The following is a 17391-nucleotide window of genomic DNA, read 5'->3' on the forward strand; positions in this document are numbered from 1 at the left end:
CACAACTAAATATCAAGGGCGATCATGCTTCGCTAACTGGGAAGCCTCTTTTCAGTCATTTCCTAGACACTCTTCAAGACTCATTTCAAATGTCACCCCATCTACCTGCCCTTCCCAGATTCGAGCAATCAAAGATGATTTTTTTCCTCCTTGGAACTGATAGGGTCTCCCGATTTTGAGTCTCTGGATGGTGCTTTGATATTCTGCAGCTCTGCTTCATGTCCCTGATAGGCTGGGCATGGTCTGAAGGCAGATCATTTTCATAAGAGTAGGTTAACTTGCCCAGCACATGCCAGGTTGCAAAAAAGAACAAAGGGAAGAAAAAAAAATCAGTCATCAATCTATCAAAGCTTTCTCAGCTTTGTCACCTACAACCTCTGCAACCCTGAGCAAGCTCATCAAATTTTTTGTGCCTCGGTCTCCTCGTTTGTCAAATAAAGTCACCTGTACCCACTGGTAAGGTGGTCAGGAGGACTATAAATTAAGATTAGAAAGCCCAGTGCTGGTCTGACAGGGAGTTGGCATTCCAACAATGGAGCTCTGCCTTAATAAACCACAATAACCCATGATTTTGACTACACTCGTTGAGTTCAAACAGTCTTCCTAGGAATGTGGTTTCCTCCAGTCATGCTGCTCCATCCAGTCCAGCTGTTCCCGTTAGGTGCCTGAGTCAGCATTAGAGGTGTGGATACAGCACAAAAACCTGGGTTCTGGAGTCAGAGCCCTGGGTTTGAATTACAACTTGGTCTCCCTCTTTCTGGAATGATACTTTCAGGAAAATTAAGAAGATGATGAACACTTCTTTGCAGTATTCCCAGCACCTTCTCCCTCTTGTCTTCTGAGAGCTTATACACCTGTAGGCCCATGTTTGTAGCTCTGCCTCCAACCCACCTAGGCTTCCTCCCCTCTTCCCTCCCACCTCAGGGATGGCTCCCTTGTCCTCTACAAAGCAGACTCCAACCTGGAGACAGGCTTCATGCAGACTCTTTGGCTGTATGTGTAAGGAATTCATGTAGGTGACCTCAAGGGCTTGGGTTTAAAAACATTTGTGACGGCAGCCCTGGCACTGAGGTTTTACCAGCCCTGCAGGAACTGACCTTGGAGAGTGGGAGGGGGGTGCAGGACCATCACTCAGGACCCTGGGTGGCTCCAGGGCTTTTGCTTGTCTTTTCAGTACAGGAGTCTGTAATGCCTTAACCAAGTTACTCCCCACTAACAATGCTTAATGACTTCTTCAGTCCTTATTTCCATTTTTGATTCTCACTAATTTTCCAGAGAGAGAGAGAGAGAGACTAATTGGCCAAATTTCTGCCATCCGTACCTAGGCAGAGGTCCAATTATCTGTGTGCGTACGCGGTGTAGAACAAGACCGCAGCCTCATAATAAACCTGCATGGACACAAAAGTCCTCATGCCCTACTCACAGTCAGCTTCCCTAGGTTGAAATGAGACACAGGAATGTGCCACGTCGGCTCTGCCTCCACCTGAGGCCTGCAGGATGGGAGTGGGACACGTTGTGCAGTGAGCCAGTGCAACTGCAATGTCATAAACACTCCCGATATATGGAAACATTGCGTGATAGGCTAGGGGACACCCAGTATTCACGCTGGATCCGAATTCATTATGGTTACAGTGGTGAATAATCTATCAATGACTTAATTCATTTCACAACAACTTATGGAGCTCCTACTACAAGTCAGGCAAAGTAATATGTGCTGAGGATATTCCAGAAATTAAAAGAGAAAAGAATCCCTGTACTCCTGGAACATACATTCCGGGGAGAAGACAGACAATAAATGAGATTAAAATAGAATAAAAGTATATACAAGACAGGAGATGGGGTAAGTGGGGAGGAAGCAAGGGAGCCCTGGGGGGGAAACAGATACTTCAGGGACCACCTGTCTTATCAGGCCCCAGCTCCTATTCTGAGCAGGACTCTCTTTTCCCAAACAGAAGAGTTACCTGGTCAGAGTCACATTGTCACAGGATCACAGAGGCCAGGAACTGGAAGCTTCCAGTTCAATTAACAGAGCCAAAAATTGCTGTCACCTGGGAAGTTATGAAAACTCTTGCGGTAAATTGCTGCTTAAACTGTACCCCTGAGGTATAATTCCTAAACAGAGCTCACACCTACAGTGACCCATGATTGGTGTAATCCTCAGTTCAGATGAGAACACTCCTTGCCAGCTTCAGAGGTTGTGCCTTGGGCCCCCAGGTGAAACCTGGTGAAGTTAGTTTACTCTCTCCTCCTGACTTCCCACTCCTGGACAGCTCTGCCTACCTCCAAAGTCCCTTAGTATGCAAATATCTCTTCCCAGAAATGTGACCTCTTTTAGAGAGACTTCCACAAGCCCAGAGGCACCATTAATCTCCCTTGGCTTTGGGCATGGACTTCACCCCCCTTGTCACAGCATTGAACTGTAACTCATGGCCTGATGCCTCCTTCTCCACCATTGAGCCTCTGGTTGTTGCAGGTCTTATTCGTAAACGCTGCATTCATGAACAGAGCAACATCTTCAGCAATGTTCTCCAGTCAATGGGCAATTCTGGAAGCCTCAGTCCTCTTGCTCCCATGGTGTTTAGAGAGACCCCATTACATCCAACTGTTTTATTTAAGTGCAATGTGAAAAAGTGAGCTATTTTCCTGCCCATAGAGAATGAGAGGGAGAGATCAAAGAATAGTTGGAAAGGGGGCATTTAAGAAAAGTTGACAGTAAACTACACCCCCCTATTCCATCATATCCTCATCCTGTGGGCTGACGTTGAAGGATGAAGAAATCCCCACAGGGCCAGGGTTTGGGGAACGGGACATATTACACGTCTTCTGAGAGCTGAATCTATATCCCTCCCACTCCCCATTGTTTCCAATTATTTCAGTAGTAACAATAAAATTCATTTTTTGAGCCTCAGATAATCTATAGGGTGCTAAAATTGTAAAAGGATATTCCAAGAATAGTGAGCTGAAAGGTTCTAATTAATCGCGGGATAACTGCTCTATATTAAAACCTGGCATTTTTTGGAAAAAAAAAGATAATTGCAACAGATGAATGAAATATTTTAATTAAGTATGAGGCAATGGAAATACTGACACAGTTGTTACAGAAGAGCAACTTCCTTAGAGAGCAATAGGAAACAGGATTTGTAGACAAAAAAGTCATTGTTTCCCACACACGTGGAAATCTTGAAAAGTTAAAGTCAGATAAAAAGATCCTGACACAGAGTTTTAAAAAGGATGCAACATCAAAACAGCAAAAGTATATGCAATATTTTAACAGAAATATATAACAAGCAGTATTTATTTTCCTATGAAATACAGAAGACAATAATAACAAATTTGAATGATAGGAAGAAAGGGATGTTTCAAAGACACTAGACTACATTAAAGGCAAAATCCCCATCAGAACATGTCACGGACCCCACAGAGAGGCTGGTAGCAGTGGTTTTTCACATGAATCTGAAAAAGGCAGACAAAGATTGTCAATGTGAACCCAATCAAGAAATCAAATAGTGGGATGAGCCAGACCCACCTGGAATACAGTGGCCTCTCCCTGTTTCAAATCTGTCTTACCGATTCAGTGTTGTCTTTCTGGAGATAGCCACACTGTGGTTCATCCTACACGCAAGTTGTGAATATTTCTCTGAGAGGCTTAACCTCTCAGACCTGATGCTTCATGACGGGTGCAGTCACCTCTCAGATCCAGCAAAGCAACAATTTTCCTTAGGAAACAGATTTCCTAAATTTGTTTTATTTCCATGTCTAGTACTTTATTTCCAAAATTCTTCTTTTTTGCAATATTCAGTTGAAGGATCATCTCTTGCCTCGTGTCAACAGTGAATCAGAAGGCTTGTGGCTAGGAGCACCTCAGTGGGGTGGCTGAGAATGTGTCCTAGGCAAGCAGCCCTGTTGGCCAGCTGGCCACAGCCCTGCTTCCCCACTCAGTGTGTGGCCCAGGAGGTGACTGACCCTCTGGGCACCTCAGCTATCACATATATAAAACAGGGATGAGAATGGCAGCTACCCACCACATCCTGTGGTTTATGAGGATTTAGTGAATTAACACCTTGCCAACATTAAGAAAGGATGAATTGTTGCTGCACTGATGGTAAAGATTGTTACCAACCTAACAGGCCTACTGGGTCAGAAGTAGACCATGAATTCTAATTCTCTTCCACGAATCAGGATTTATGCATAAAAACCTGACTACCAAAGGGAGAAAGTGGCAAGCAGAGGCAGGCGGACAAATGTGAGATTGCTGATTCCCAGACTGGGGAAATGGATTAGATTCTCCACCAACTTCTTCCATTGCGTTACTTAGATTATTGAGTTCATTAAAAAGAACACGGCTGGGTGCGGTGGCTCATGCCTGTAATCCAGCACTTTGGGAGGCCGAGGCAGGTGGATCATGAGGTCAAGAGATCAAGACCAGCCTGGCCAACATGGTGAAACCCCATCTCTACTAAAAATACAAAAATTAGCTGGGTGCGGTGGCAGACACCTGTAGTCCCAGCTACTCAGGAGGCTGAGTAAGGAGAATTGCTTGAACCTGGGAGACAGAGGTTGCAGTGAGCCCAAGATGGCGCCACTGCACTCCAGCCTGGTGAGAGAGTGAGACTCTGTCTCAAAAATAAATAAATAAATAAATAAATAAATAAAAGAACACTGTGCTCATGATATATGAAGCTCCCTCTGAGGAAGAGACAGGTTCAGGAGTCACAGCTTGGCCCATCCCCACTGTTTGTGGGGACTGTGGGGGCCCACAGTGAGCACTGAGAACAGAGAAGGCTGAGCTTGGATTTGCCCCATGGTGTCCAGTGTTGATGCTGTGCTAGTACAGGGTCTCAGGGGAAGCAAACCATGACACAGTCCTCTCCCCATTGAGGAGAATAAGACAATAAAGAATACTTGCACAGCTGTTAGGTCACAGCTGTGATGTGAGCCTACAAGAAAAGAACATAGTTCACCTGGAGCATCAACAGTGTTTAATCTTGTTGGAAACATCTAGTGAAACGGCCAGAGTCTGGGGTAAAAAAGGGAGCAGGAGTTATTGTTGGCCCTGAAAGCTGAAGATGAACCAGGGTGCCTCATGAGAACACAAACAGAGTGGACTCAATGTTGCATCCGTGAAGAGGCACAGAGGTGAGAGGTGAGGACAGGGCTGTGCCCATCCACTCCTAACCCTGTTGATGTGTGTTCGCCTGGTGGAGAAGATTTCAGAGTCCTAGGCACCTCAGCTGAGCCTGGGTATAACAGGCAAACCCAGCCATTCAGTGACTGAGGAATTGTCTAGAAGAGATGTTTCTGAATAATAGTATGGCGATCCTTTCCACATATTTTTTTTCCCACAATGGAAAATGAACTTGTGTTCCCACCTGCAGCATCACACTGCAGAGTCCACTCGGAAGTCTGGAGTGGGGGAGGGCGGGAGCAGTGCGTGCTGTGAACCTGGAAGCCGGAGCCCAGCATTATCCCGCGGGAGCTCTCCAGAGACTGTGCCTGTGAATGGGCTTTTGTTCCCGCTGCAGGCCCGGGTCCCAGCCATTCATGCCCTCAGCAAATGAGGAAAGGTGGGGAAGACCTGCCCTCGTGGATTCGTCCTCACCACCTGCTGGCACAAAGGGCTCTTTCTAAAATCCTCTTATGTAAGAGGCTGTGTTGGCTCGGATCGCTCCCAGACATTCACAGGAAGGTCAGATAACAAGAGCCACTCAGTCAATGGGGCTCTGATTGGGGAACAATGCCACTGGAATTGTGTTTGTTAGAGAAGACTTTGAATGCGGCCTGGAGTCTCTTGTTCTGCTCCTGATAACATCCTTTCTCTGCTGCTGGGTGAAGCAGGTTGCCTTGTTCTGAGTGAGACCCAGTGGGTCTTTGTCCTGCAGCCTCATTTAGGAGCCCCAGATGCCCTCTTTTGTGAGCCCCCGAAGGCTGTTCTTACACACATGGAGGCACATGGAAGGAGAATGAAGGCCTAGGAGGCTCCTCGTACAGCCTATGTGTGCTGGACTCCTCCACCATGACTTGATGCCTAAGAACTTCTCCTCTGGGGCTCTCTTGATCTCTCCCTGTCTCTGTCTATCTGTCTCTTTATCTCTCTGCCTCTCTTTTTCTGTTTGTTTCTCTATATCTATGTCTCTCTCTGTCTCTATCTCTTTGACTATCTCTCTGTCTGTCTTTTTATCTCTGTCTTTATCTCTTGTCTCTCTTTGTCTCTCTGTCTCTCTGTCTCTGTCTCTATCTCTTATCTCTCTCTGTCCTTATCTGTCTCCATGTCTTTATCTCTTGTCTCTCTCTGTCTCTGTCTCTCTTTTTTTCATTCCCCTTTTCCCCAGGAAATAATCTCTAGAAAATTTCTTAGAATCTCTCTCCAAGCAAAGGCCAAGAAACCCTTCCCTGGGCTCTGGAAGAAAATGCACTCTGGCTGTGGAAGTCCCAGCTCTAGTAGTGCCCTGGGCTGGCGTCCTGTAGGAAAGGGTTAGCTCAGATGGTGAAGAGCAAAGAAGAATGTGCTTGATAGAAGAGTGGAACTGAATCCTCCCCACACCACTTACTCAGCAAGCCCCAGTTTCTTTATTCATGGGATGGAAATCAAATCACCACAGGATATTCGTGAGAGTTACTTTACATCTTAAGGTGAAATGCTACGTGTAATGAAGTTTCAACATCATTAGCAACCAGGACCAAGAAGTCCTCAAAACAAAATTAATCATGCTTAGAAATTCAGCATTGAAGGAAGAGTGCAGTATCCTGGAACTATTGGTCTACGTAATTAAAAAAAAAAAAAAAAAAAAAAAAAAAAAATGTAGGCTTTTCCCTGTAAAAGGAAAAAAAATAAAACTTCTGAGAATATTGGTTGAGCACAATCTTTGGGTCAGCCTATATCAGAGACCCAACTCTCAGGCCAAGGCACGGCTCAGGTGCAGACAGCCAGCAGTACACAGGGCAGCGCATGTGCCAGGCACCTGGAAGGAAAGGGGTCACAGGCTAGAAACTCAGAGAGATCATGCAGAGAATGAGACGGAGTCTATAGAGGAGGGAATGCAGTCTCAGCATTGGACAAAAGAAACTGTGCCCGAACAGGGAAGGGCAAGGCTGCAGAAGAGAAGAGGATGCCCAGGAAAAGCATGTTACAGGCTCAGCGGAACGACGACCCAAGGAAGGACAGACGGAGGGACTAGGTCTCACAGGGTCCACAGCAGCCCATTGTCTGGAGGGATGCACCACATCCATCTGGGATCCTGTGCTGGGGACAGGATCTGCCCAGAGGTCTCGTTTCTGCTCTGGCCCCAGTACATCTGGATATAGCTTTTCACCCACCAGTGGTTGGAAGTTGCCTGGTGTCAATGGTAATACACAGGCAGAAACAATTCTGATCACCAAATCACATTATCCTATTTTATTTTAATGTTTTAGCTATGTATATGATGGGAGGAAAAGAATCAGAAAAAACATCAGCTGATGGGCTTTCTGAATCCAGCCCACCGTTTGATTTTCCTCTAATGTAAGCAATGGCATTAAACAGTGTCTGCTCATCTCCGACCTGGTCCTTAAAGACCACAGCAGGAGCCATGTGACCTACCCATTCTAAGCCGTACTATCTAATGATTTCTATTTGCTAGGGGTAGATGTCTCCTCGATGGTAGCTCAGCTATCCTTCGGAGCTGATTTTTGGTTTGCTTAGCTAGTTTTCCTTCCACAAAAGAGATACAGCCCCTAATGACTTGGAAGCTGGACACTCAAGGCTGCCTAGGGCCATAGATGTATTAACTATTGACATCTGGGGCTTTGCTGACCCCAAGGGACTGCCGTTCCCAGGGTTAGCCAATTCCTAGAGACAGTAATTAACTCACCCAGAAATGTACTTTTTTTTTTTTTTTGAGATGGAGTCTCACTGTCACCCAGGCTAAAGTGCAGTGGCACCATCTCAGCTCACTGCAACCTCTGTCTCCTGGGTTCAAGCTATTTTCCTGCCTCAGCCTCCCACATAACTGGGATTACAGGTGCACACCACTATGCCTGGCTAATTTTTGTATTTTTTGTAGAGACGGGATTTCACCATGTGGTCCAGACTTGTCTCGACCTCCTGACCTCAGGAGACTGGCCCGTCTCAGCCTCCCAAAGTTCTGGCATTACAGGTGTGAGCCACTGCACTGGATCTGTACTTTTCAAATACCAATCAACCAATCCAGAGCCCATAGGTCCAACTACCTCCTTACGGCTCTCACACTCTGACCACTGTCTATAGGCCCTAATCACCCCAGGGCCTGGTGTCAGACCATGAGGGACAGCCCCTCTGCCCCAGCACTCTGAAAGAATTCAAACCACCCAATCCTAGGCCATCACATCCTGCCCTACCTGTTCCTTCCCATGAAAACCACAAAAGTCCACACTTTCCCCTGCTCCTTCTGCCTCCTAAGTGACTCCAGTACTTCCCATGTGGCCCTGCATGGCATGGTATGTCCCCTTCTCTTCGGAACTGTGAGTAACAAACTATCTTCCACTGGAAACCATCTCCTGAGCTGCTGGCCTCAGTGCCCTTGAATTGTAATGAACTCCACATGGTAAAACTACAGACAAGGCTGCAGAAAACCTCCAAGTTTCCCCTCTCCAACTCTGTCTTCAGACCAGCTACTGGGTGTTGACTGGCACAAACAGCCGCTAAGGTCTGCCCAACCCACTGTCTCAGGCCTATGTCCCACCTGCCTTCACCCTTCTCACCTCCCCACTGGGAGCAGACCCCTCCTGGCCTTCTCAACTTCCCCAGCATTCCCCTCAATGCATCATTAGCCCTGCAGAGGGGGGCTCTGACACCACAGCTTCTCTTTCTTTAGTTCAATATCTGGTTCCTGCATCATTTGCCTTCTGAAAGTGCTCGCTGGTGGCAAAAGGAAAGAACAACAGCAAGAATTATCCCAGGAAAACTTGAAAATGACTGACCTCTACCCAGCCTCACGTCTAGACTGGGGAGACCCCTGAGCTGCTGGTAAGAGTCTCTACTGTGCCGCATCCTGTGCTTGCTTCAGATGGGGAAAGAGACATTCTGGAATTGATGGTGGACATGGAGCCATGGACATGGCCAAAGACCCTCTGTGTGGGCTTCCTGTCACTGCACCCCACCTCAAATACCAGCTGACCATTTTGGTGGCTTCCCTTTAAAGCAGGCTGAAGGGCAGGCATGGTGGCTCATGCCTGTTATCCCAGCACTCTGGGAAGCCGAGGCAGAAGGATTGCTTGAGGCAGGAGGACAGTTTGAGCTCAGGAGTTCGAGACCAGCCTGGGTAGCAGAGTGAGGCCCTGTCTCTATGAAAAATAAAAGTTTTAAAATGTAAGAAATTTTTAAAATAAAAAAAAAAGCAAACAAGTAAGATGAGTTCTAGCTTCCTACAGAATCATGCCCAGACCCTTCACGTGTTGGGATTCCTGTATGAATTTAATGTAGTCACTTTTTAAAGATAGTGATACATTTCCTGATGTACTTTAAATTATTTTTATAAAGGCTTCGTATCCTCTTCTCTCACTGTCTCACACTGCTTTTTTTTTTTTCCAACAGACCCTACTTTCCCTTCTTCTTTAAAAAGGGCCTCTAATTTGGTTTCTATGTGGGAACACAGGGTATGATCAAAGTGGTGTATATGGGGGCTTCCTAGACAGGGAAAAGCTATGGTCCTCTATCTGGAAAAGGTGTGATCAAGGTGGTATATATGGGGTTCCTGCACAGGGAAAGGGTATAATCAAGGCAGTACATATGAGGGTTCCTGTACAGGGAAAGGGTTTGATCAAGGCCATCTGACCCACCTTGGCCAGGGCTTGGCATGGGGTGAACACGTGACTTGATTTGGTTAATAAGATGGAAAGATAAATGTTGGGGCTTCTGCCGAATCACTTGCTCCCTGATAAAAGGAGTGAGCACTGTGATGGCAACGTCTCCTTTTTGTCCCACTGCCTTCCTTCTCACAGTGCTGCCATGAAGACAGGTGCTTGAGCTGGGATCTTGAAAGTACAAGGAGTCTTGCAGGGGTGCCTCCAGCCCATGGGACCACCGAGCTCAGGGCCTCCTTGGAAGTGGGAGAAGCAGCTTAGGTTTCAGCCACTGTTCATTGGGTTATATATTTTCAGCCACAAACATGTGTGATTTCTGTAATAGTCTTTCACAGCGGGGAGCCTGTAGTCATTCTATTTGCCCAGAACTCCTTGGACTGACTTTTTAGCACTCCCTCCACCCCAGGCCGCAGGGCTGTGGCAGCTCACAGTGCTAGTTTATTGTCCTTCTGTCCCACAGCACAGAGCTCATTGATTGTGATGAGCACCTTAGCGTGTTTTGATGAGTTTTTATATTTATGTGTCTTCATCCAACCATGAGCTTCTCCAGGACAGAAGGAGCACATAAACTCAAACCACCCTTCTGAGTGTGGGGCATGACACAGGGCCCTGCTTATAAATGTCTGATGGATTTAAACTTCTCTTCCTGGAAATAAAGCTCAGTTCTCCAAAGAAATTGCATGCTTCATACAGCGACATTTGATTTTGATGTTGGAGGTTCAGCAGTGTGTACCAGGGGAAGCAGCTTGTGCTGATTCGAGGGCATCACAATGTGAGGTCATGGGATGTTCACCCCAAGGGGCCACTGGCATCAGCTCCCTGAGCCCCCACTTCCCCGTGTCTCCTTCCACTCTGCCTACATCGAACAGAAACACATTTTCCTTCATTCCCCAAAATCTTTGTTAACCTCCTGTGCTAGTTACTAGGATTGAATTTCCTCTCCTTAGACCAGGGAACCAAAGATAGAAATGCAAACCTATATGGCCTGGGAAATAACAAAATCCTCTCAACTCAGTCCAATGCTCCCTGAAACTGATACTGCCTTCCCAATTCATTTATTTTTATTTCCATAGCATTTCCTGGCAATAGGCAGGAATTTATAGTAAAGTTCTGGGAAACCAGGAAGGTGGATTCCACTGGTTCCTGGCACATCTGGGGCCGACTTGCAGGCAGACACGTCCATGGGAGGCCCGGGGCTCTCTTTACGGCTAGGGAACATGGTTGTCCTGCAGGACATTCCACTCCTGTGACTTGTGAAATGACCTTCAGACAGATTATCTGACAATAATATGCTAAATAAGTGTACTCTGAAGAAATTAGATGCATCATATACAGACACTGAGGATGAAGGAGTGCAGGGACTGCCACTCTCAAATCTGCCACTTTGGTATATTGATTGTCAAGCCAAAGGCACTTGGAAAGCAGCAACTGCATGGAGAGGCTTTCTCTGAACTCCTCTAATCAGCCAAAGATAGAGCCCCCAAAGGAACTCAGTTTCATCAATCCCATCCCAGGGAGTTTCATTATACAGGGAAGAAGGCTCTTATCACAGGGGAGGAGGCTGGAAACTGACACCACACCCAGACAGACCGCGTCATTTATTCTCCTAAGGGGCAATTCATCTTTGCCTCAAATTCATGACTCCTGCTAGTTGCCTGAAACCCGTTCGCTTCCCCACTACAGCTTACTGGGTTTTCGGGGAATTCACTTTACTTTCTTGTGATGCCCCGGTGCACATAATAAATGTGTGTACTTTCCTCCTGTTAATCTGTCTGTGGTCCATTTTTTTTTCAGAGACTCAGTTATGGAACCCTCAGATGGTGGAGAAAACGTCTTCCCTCCACTACAGGGGTGAAGAGAAGAAGAAGAACACTCCTCATGCACCCAATGCACCAGCATCACAAGGAAGCCAGTGCCCTCTTGTCGCCCAAGTCCCACTGACTCATCGCAGGAGACAGGAGCTGCCAGAGGGAGGTGGCACTGGAGGTGAGACCTGAAGGAAAAGAAGTTCACCAAAGAGAAGGGCTGTGGCAGTGGGAGAGAAAGGGGCAGCTTTTGCAAGACCTGGACCATGTGAAAGAGGTGCCCGGAATAAGGTGAGGGGACAGTGGAGGGAGAGCACTGTGGGGGGTCCTGAGGCCCGGCCTGGTCCCTCTTTTGGGCTGAGTTGTGTCCCCTCAATTGATATGTTGAAGTTCCAACCCCCAGGACTCAGCATCTGACTATATGTGGAGATGGGTTTTTAAAGAGGTAAAATGAAGGTTGAAAGGTAAAATGAGGTCATTAGGGTGGGCCCTAATCCAATCTGACTGGTGTCCTAATAAAAAGAGGAGATTGGGGCACAGACACACACAGAGGAATGACCATGTGAGGACCCAGAGAGAGGACAGTCGTCTAGAAGCCCAGGAGAAAGCCCTCAGGAGGAACCAACCCTGCTGATGCTTTAATCCCAGACTTCCAGCCTCCAGGGCTGTGAGAATAAATGCCTATGTGTCAGCCGCCCACTGTGTGGCAGTTTCTGGTGGCAGCCTGAGCTGATTCAGCCACCTCTGCACTGTGTGAGTTTAGCAAGCCCCATTCTGTTGTCTCTCCGGGTGGGCAGGGGGGCTTCCCCTGTCTGTCCCCAGCAGTGGTCCTCTCAGAGACTACATTTCTGCATTTCCTTGGGACCCAGTGGGTTTTGTGAAGCTGGGCCTGGAATCTGTGGACCTGCATGGCCCTGTGATCCAGGGCTTTTCACAGAGAGGTGGGAGCAGAGCAGAATTAAGGTCACAATCAAGCAAGGGCTAAGAAAGCTGCAAAGAGGAGATATGATGATTACAGAAACACGTGCAGGTGGTTATGGCAGCCAGCTCCTTACTGGAGCAAACAGGCATCCTGTGAGAATGTCAGTTCAGTCAGTGGTTTCCTGCTTCCCAGCCATCCTGGGAAAGAACTCTGAGCCTGGGGGATGGGCCAGCATTCCCCACACGGGCCTGGTCATGTGTCTGGGATCCCTGCTGCCCGCTTCAAGTGCTGCTTCCCACTCACTGGCTGGATCTAGTCCTTCCCAGGCAGGGGCTGGGGCAGAGTGGGAAACCCGAGGCACAGGGACATGAGTTTGCATCCAGGCAGCCTCATCAGCCAAAGAGCAGCATGGTGGCTTTGTGACATGGAAAGTAGATGCTGCTATGCCTCCTAATTTGGTCCTATGGGAAGCGGTCAGCCAAACTTCTTGAAGGAAGCATCAGTTCTACTAAATCCAGACAAGGTGAGGAGGATTTGATTAGACACAAGAGGAAAGCGACAAACTTGCAAGTAGAGCCTGTGTGTTCAAAGGCAGGTGAGGCTGAGGGGCACTGAGAGAGGTGAGGGAGGCTCCCAGCCTGCATAGTGTGAGGACAAATAGGCTTTCCTTCCAGAAGGTGCAGTGCAGCCATCCCAACTGGTCTCTCACCATCCTGGGGCACCTCCCTCCTCCCCGCCTCTGCAGCTGGGCAGGCTCACTGTGGAGTGATAGTGACTTGGCTTACAGACCTGTGCAGCCTGCTTCTCCCTTAACAGAAGAACATGTGAGTCTGGGGAGGCTGCCCCTGCCTAGCTTTGGGAAATTTAGCAAAGTCTGGTGATAACATAGACTCTCCACACAGAATTCAATGCAAATAGAAAATTAATCTCTGATGCAATTGGGCATTCATACATGCCAGTAAGTTCTGTGCTTTATTTTAAGGTACCTCACCTGCCTGGCATTAGTTGGGAGAATTATTAACCATCATTAAATGATTAACCATCATCATTAAAATGGTAGCCTGCTGCCACCCAGCCAAGAGCATGCTGTGTGGAGTTACTCACGTGAGAAAAATCTTGTCAGCAAAAGAATGCACCTGCAACCCAGAGCATCTACTCTTATGACTTTCTATTTCAGCCTCCTTGTTACAACCACGATTTTCTTTCACTATCTAGGACAATACATATGCCACAGGAGTCTGTCAACTTCAGGTTAATCACTGCCCATCTCTCTAAGGTCAGATCTTCAGAATCCATCCTTTCATAAAGTTCATTTAATGTATGTTTAAATCTCTGTCATTTGCTCACTGTGACTTCAGGCAAGTTATTGAAGCTCAATTTTCTTATCTGTAAAATGGGGCTAATCATAGCACCTACTTCATAAGGTTTTTAAAAGAATTCCTTGGTGATGGGCTGGTGACATCATCTTCCTTCCTAAAATGGTGTTTGGGAGTCTTCTGTTGGAAGACTAGTCTCGTCTCTCCTCAATCCATGGATACAAGTAGGTGATGACAGGTTTGGAGAGACCAGTGCTGCTGTCTGAGAACCAGGAACAGAGGAGAAAAATGTGACATCACATGCTGAGGGTGGAAGGCACCCTGGTGTCCAACTCCAAAGGTGTGCACTATGAAGGAGGGTGCAGGGCCACTGAGGTCTGGGGCTGCTAGTCTCCTCCCCCTCCGCACGGCAGTGCAGGTGAAACTTCCAACAATGATTGGTTCTATGAGCCAAAGGCTTCTTGAGGGTCCATCTTGCCCACTCATCCCTGCCCTATCATGATTCACGAAATTAGCCCTCCTTGAGTAAATGACCTGAATCAAGGTCTTACCAGGCACTTCCTGCTCCATCTTCAGGTAGTCTCACTGAGGAGGTGGGGTGTCCAATCGAAAGAGCCGTTCTGACCCTCAGCTTCATTGAGCCTCAGTTTCCCCAACTGTTAAATGAGCTAGTGGGACAAGAATGTCTCTAGGCTTCCCTTTGCTGCAAACTGAATTTTACAGTAATTTAATGCCAGTGCTAGGCTTGTGGTTGCTTGAAGTTTTCATCCACTAAGAAATGGGTTGAGAAACCTGTGCTGGATTTTAATTATACATTTGCCATTTTCTTTTTTTTTTTTTGAGACGGAGTCTCGCTCTGTCGCCCAGGCTGGAGTGCAGTGGCGCAATCTCGGCTCACTGCAATCTCCGCCTCCCGGGTTCACGCCATTCTCCTGTCTCAGCCTCTCCGAGTAGCTGGGACTACAGGCGCCCGCCACCACGCCCGGCTAATTTTTTGTATTTTTAGTAGAGACGGAGTTTCATTGTGGTCTCGATCTCCTGACCTCGTGATCCGCCCGCCTCGGCCTCCCAAAGTGCTGGGATTACAAGCGTGAGCCACCGCACCCGGCCACATTTGCCATTTTCTAACATAATCACTGCCTTTTTATAAGTTCATGTTTTTCTGTAGTTTGCAGCTTTCATTGCCACTGTCTCTTGTCTCCCCCAACAACGTGTGTGATGGGCCCTGTGTTTGTCCTCACATTCTTGATGAGATAGTGGTGCTGGGAGAGTTTCAGGGGATTTCCCACGGTTGTGCAGCTGATAAGAAATTAGACATGAGCTTCTTTGACCCCAAATAATGGTCCTTTGCACTCAGCCAAGAGCAAGACTCACCTTTCTTAAAGGGCATTCCGGAGAGGCCAGCAATTGGGTTTAAGGTTTTGCAGTGCTTGGAGGAGGAGCATTATTTAGGTTGTAACAGGCTCGGCGCCTATCAATAGCAGCGGTAATGTACATGCCGGCACCCTACCCACAGTTTCCAAGGAAGCAGGTTGAAGAAACAAATAAAGAAAGCAGGAAGGTGGGGAGAAAAGCATTTAGGGTCAAGGGGAATTCCCAAGCCTGGCTGAGATGGCTGCACAAAGGCACCAGGAAAAATGACTTCAAAGGCACCAAAGAACCATTCTCAAAGGGCCTCGATGTTCAAATGAGTAGACAGTGCGGAACTTCAGCAGTCCAGGCCTCTGTTTCTAATGGAGACCAAGCATGCTGCAGGCCAGAATGTCTCCCGGATGGGGCGGGCTGTGATCAGGGTGGTGTGAGGGTAAATGTGACACAGGGGTTACCCAGGGACCACTGAAAACCCTTTCTCAGGGCTATGCTGAGCCCTGGAACACTGGGAAAAGGAGGGAGTCAAAAAGGCCTGGATGAAGTCACTACTTTCTCCCTCAGGGGTGATGAGAACACCACACCACACTACCCTCCCTTCTCCCACCATGCTCGTCCTGCCTGTGCAAATGCTCTTCCCACCTCTCATGTTCCCCTTGGGGCTCTGGCCACTTCTCCCCTCCCAGCTCAGCGTGTCCCTGTGCAGGGCATCTTGTTCCAGGCTCTCTGCCTTTGTTCACAGCTTGCTGCTCAGATATCACCGGCTCTGAGAAGCCTTCCTAGACTCAACCACTCAGTCTTTCACTCATCCACTTATTTAGTAAGCACCTCTCTATGCCAGCCACTGACAGGGATACGGGCAAAGTAGAGAGCTTTTGTGAGACCGAAGACATCACTTGAGGCTGAGGAGCTGATTTTAGGAAAAAGACACAAAATTATGCATACCAAATTAGGTGCAAGGTCCTCGAGAAGTTGTGACTGCGTGGGCACGCATCATGTGTTTCCTGATAACACACCCAGACTGCAGGGAAGGCCTGCCCTTGGGTGGGGCACCTGCATTCCAGTGGGGAGAGGGGATGGTAAACGGAACAGTAAACACACACGTTTCGGAGAATCATGCTGTAGAGAAAAACTAGCAGGGTAGAGACCAGAAGGGTTGGGTGCAGGTGCTCAGAGCCGCCTGCTGTGACAGAGGACTCTGAGCCATGGGGCACATGCACAGGTGGTGACATGTCCAGGTGGAGGGAACAGGAAATAGGAAATCCAGAAGGCAGAGTGGAGGGAAGGAGCTCAGGTCACAGAGGAGCCATGTGGGGCAGGGGTGGGTGGGGTGACACACCAGCTTGGGGCCATTCTGAGGGCCTTTGAGTGAGACAGAAAGGCAGGGACAGTAACATACTTGACTCAGGTGTTTCAGCCTCATCTTGTCCTTCCCTGTCATTGTGCACCATTTTTATGTCATTCACTGTATTAAAAGGTAAACTTAGGTATGCCAACATTTTAATAATTTCTTTGAGCATTCAGAGATTCATGAATCAAGCAGCATCAGACCTCAAGTGCTTCACTGCTGCAGCCAGCAAGTGCTTGGGGAACCTTTATTAAGATATTTCAGAAGAAAGACAAAGAAAATAGTTGATTGGTTCAAGTGGAAAATTCTGACTTGGAGGTTAGTAGGTGGTTTCTGATTGATTAACCTGAAGTTTCATTTTGCTGTTTGCATTGAGTTGGGTTTCTGTTTGCTTCAGTAGGAACCCACCTCAGCCTAATGGCTTCCCAATTCATTATTTTAACAACTGCATTCCATTTTCCTAATGCGTATATATGACCAACATTCCGCTTTACCATAAACTTCTTGAAGGCCTCAAACACAAATTCATCTAAATATCATTTTTTCTTGCCCCATCTCTTAGACTCTTGGCAAAAGGCCTGGCACGTATTAGGTGCTCATTAAAAGCTCTGTAAAGTAGAAGATGTAGGAACATGGTTCTGAATCATATTTCTCTGTCTGTCTCTTTGAAGACATGACTAGAAATCATTTAATTTAGAACACATTCCTCCAGGCAGTTTCATGCTATGCCAATTCCTGGAGATATGTAAAGGCATTATCTTCATTGTCATGAAAGGAGGGCGGTGCAAAAGCCCCGCAGAACTCCACGTGCTCAGG

Source organism: Symphalangus syndactylus, chromosome 9 (genome assembly GCF_028878055.3).
Source record: "Symphalangus syndactylus isolate Jambi chromosome 9, NHGRI_mSymSyn1-v2.1_pri, whole genome shotgun sequence".
Taxonomy (NCBI): Eukaryota; Metazoa; Chordata; class Mammalia; order Primates; family Hylobatidae; genus Symphalangus; species Symphalangus syndactylus.